The 3,756-nt window shown below is 44.7% G+C and overlaps 1 protein-coding gene across 4 annotated transcripts in view; it reads right to left on the bottom strand.

The window, feature by feature from the left end:
* The window catches only part of ADK (adenosine kinase), a 620,365-nt gene that overhangs the window by 208,050 nt on the left and 408,559 nt on the right, over window positions 1-3,756 (bottom strand). The window lies entirely within an intron of this gene.

Here is a 3,756-nt window from a genome sequence, read left to right as displayed (position 1 = left end):
CAGTTCAAAATGCAGAAATCACCGGTCTTCTGTGTCCTTCGCGCTGGGAGTTGGAGACTGGAGCTGTTCCTATTCGGCCATCTTGCTCCGCCCCGGCCAATTACTCATATCTCTTAAACAATTTTTATCAGGAGAGCCATCTAACCACATCACTAAATTTTGAAAAATAAATTGTAAGAAATATCCATAAATTTTCACCCCAATTTAACCATTTTTAGTTTTGGTGCATTTGTTTCTACACAAACAAGAGATGTTTACAAATAGTAAGAAGCTTAACTCAATAAACAGGAGTAAGTGTAGATCATACACAGCTGGGAGTAAGTCTATATTACTTCTTTGAGTAGACAGAAGGCTCAAAAAGGAACAAACTAAATATGAGACTAGTGGCTTTAGAAAGCATAAACCACTATTTATAGAAGAAAAAGAAAATAAAGAAGGATGTGTGGTAACAGAAAAATATTTGGACAACCAGAGAGCCCAACCAAGCCTAGACTAGCACTGATGAGGAAAGGGCTAAGAGTACCAGATGCTTGTGTCTCAAGATGTACCACTGTCGTCTGTTCTAAAGAACATAATTAGCTTGTTCTCCATGCCATAACTTAGGTGCCATAGTAACACTAGTCAGAGAACAGGGCTGAGAGAATGAATAAATTACAAGTCAAAAATAAATATAACAACCATATAGCATGCTTTTTTCCAGTTAATGGGTGCTACAGGTTTTGTGAATCTCCCAGAAAGTACAAAATGTATTTTGTTCTCAGAGTCGATCAAATATGAGTTATGACAAAGCACAGTTCCTATCTGCCTGTAAGAAAAATGCTGGCCCTGACAATGATTAAGATAATGTATAAATCATTTATAATTACAATGTTATAATATGCAGTATTTCATACAAACGACAGCAACAGAATTACTAAAAGAAGAAAGCTAGAACAAATATACTTGTGAATGTCATAAAGGTTATGTTACCAATGACAGAGGCAATGTAAGAGAATTCACCTGGATCTTCTTCCTGCCTATGTAGTTCCTTTTAGAAGCATAAAATCACCAAGTCTACCTATCATTTAATCTTTTTTTTTTTTTTTTGAGACAGAGACTGGCCCTGTTGCCTAGAGTAGAGTGCAGTATTGCAATCACAGCTCAGTGCACCCTTAACCTCCTGGGCTCAGGTGATCCTCCCACCTCTGCCTCCTAAGTAGCTGGGACTACAGGCATGTGCCACATGCCCAGCTAGTTTTTGTATTTTTAGTAGAAACAGGATTTTGCCATGTTGCCCAGTCTGGTTTCCAACTCCTGAGCTTAAGCCATCTGCCTGCCTTGGCCTCCCAAAGCACTGGGGTTACAGGCCTGAGCCACCACACTCAGCTCATTTTAATCTGTTTAAGGGTTAAAATACTCCCAACTTCAGGTATGTTATGAATGAAGAAGTCCATTTTCTTCCATCCCACATAACTCCCTCAAAAAAGGAAGCAAAGTGAGGGAAAAGATATAGTAGAAAGAAGATGGGCTCTAAGGGAATACATAGGAGCATATTTATTATACCTCTGTTGAACATAAAACAGTGTGAAGAATCCTAGAAGTCTATTTCTAGGGGAAAAGATGAGAATGTGGTGAATGCACACCGATATGGTTTGGCTCTGTGTTTCCACCCAAATCTCATCGTTAATTGTGCTCCCATAATTCCCACATGTTGTGGGAGAGACCGATGGGAGATAATTTGAATCATGGGGGTGGTTTCCCTCATACTGTTCTCGTGGTAGTGAATAAGTCTCACAAGATCTGATGGTTTTATCAGGGGTTTCTGCTTTTGCCTCCCACCATGATTCTGAGGCCTCCCCAGCCACGTGGACCTGTAAGTCCAATTAAACCTCTTTTGCTTCCCAGTCTCGAGTATGTCTTTATCAGCAACGTGAAAACTGACTAATACACATACTATTATTATGCAGAGATTGAAAGCAATAAAGGAGTTGGGCACGGTGGCTCAAGCCTGTAATCCCAGCACTTTGGGAGGCGGAGGCAGGCGGATCACTTGATATCAGAAGTTCAAAACCAGCCTGGCGAACATGGTGAGACTCCATCTCTACCAAAAATACACAAATTAGTTGGGTGTGGTGGTGGGTGCCTATAGTCCCAGCCACTTGGGAGGCTGACACAGGGGAATCGCTTGAACCAAGGAGGTGGAGGTTGCAGCGAGCTGAGATCACCATTGCACTCCAGCCTGGGCAACAGAGTGAGACTCCATCTCAAAAAAAAAAAAAAAAAAAGGCAATAATGGCTGAATAGCGATATCTGGTGCTTGTCTAACCCACAAAAAAAGGATCAAGGCAACAAACAAACAGCTAAGATTTGATTGGAGTGTAAAGGAAGAGTAGAGGGGTGCAGTGATAGAGTGAAGATGCACCTGTGGTGATTGGAAGTCTAGGAAGGCAGCATAGAGGCACTAAAACTCATGGTTCCATCTCCCCCACCTAGATCAGATCTGTCTGGAGACAGGAGGGAATTGCTATTGCAGGGGAAAAAGTCAGCAGAAGATCCCTACCAGCCCTCTTGGATACCACAAACACATGAAGTCCTTACTACACAAGAATCCCGTAGTCCTCACAAGCCCTGAGCCCATTTTGGAGAGCTGCCATGAATTCATTTAGCTGTACTGCCCTTGATTAAGGGCACAAGGTATGTACTCCCCATCCCACTACTGTGAGTCAAACTGCTGTAACATGGCGCCATCTTGAGACTAGAGCCACCTGTGGAGTATGCCCTCCTCTTGGGGGTCAGTGGCCATTGCACCTCTCCAGAACTGGGGCTCTATCTTCATTATGCCAACCCAAAACAAGTTTCTGAACACAATGATGCCAGCTGGTGAATGTTGGACCCAGGGCTGGCTGCGATTCTGGTCTTGCACAGCAAGAAAACCAAGCCCCATGGCCATACCACCAACAGAGAAACCCGTCTACCAGTCCTACCCACAGCAAGCCTGCTCTTAAGCTGGCCAAACTGCTGGGGTCCCTCCTCTAAGCAGGAGAGTTCCTTGAGCCTCTGAGAAGGTGATATGGCCAGGGCCAGCAGAGTAGGGCTACCTGCAAGCAATCAGAACCTGAGAAACAGACACCTCCCCCACAGGCACACCCTTGGCCTGCCCAACAGTCCTGTACCCTCAATAAGGGCCTGAAAGATAGTTCCACAGACTGTCCCTGTGCCACAGGGAATATCTCCAAGCCAGCCAAGTGGCCAAAAGCCCATGTCCCAGACCTGAAAGCTGCTCCTGGCAGGCATGTCCCCAGGTTGCCCAAGCAACCTTATACTTGTATTTCTGGTCAGAGTAACAGCCTCGTGGACCCAAACTCAGCAAGCCAATCTCACCAGCCAAGTTGGCTGACCTACTATGTGCACATACATACCCCAGACTTGAGAAACAGTCCAGTGAGCCCACCACTGGCAAAGTGGCATCACCATTGCCACAAACTTTCTCAGCCCATGCCACTGAGAAACTCACAAATGCCACTAGAGTGGATTACAGCTGAAGAAATTACTCAGAGACCACACAACTGCATGCATCTAGATATAAGGCTAATGTACCCCACCAAACCAACATTGCAAGACTCATTCATATGAATAAGTCTTTCTCTATGAAATCTACTCCATAAAATTAAAAGAGATGACGTTGGCCGGGCGCGGTGGCTCAAGCCTGTAATCCCAGCACTTTGGGAGGCCGAGACGGGCGGATCACGAGGTCAGGAGATCGAGACCATCCTGGCT

Source organism: Colobus angolensis, unplaced genomic scaffold (assembly GCF_000951035.1).
Source record: "Colobus angolensis palliatus isolate OR3802 unplaced genomic scaffold, Cang.pa_1.0 Scaffold12, whole genome shotgun sequence".
In the NCBI taxonomy this organism is placed as follows: Eukaryota; Metazoa; Chordata; class Mammalia; order Primates; family Cercopithecidae; genus Colobus; species Colobus angolensis.
Note: the sequence above shows the minus strand (reverse complement) of the source record. Positions and strands in the feature narration are given on the sequence as shown.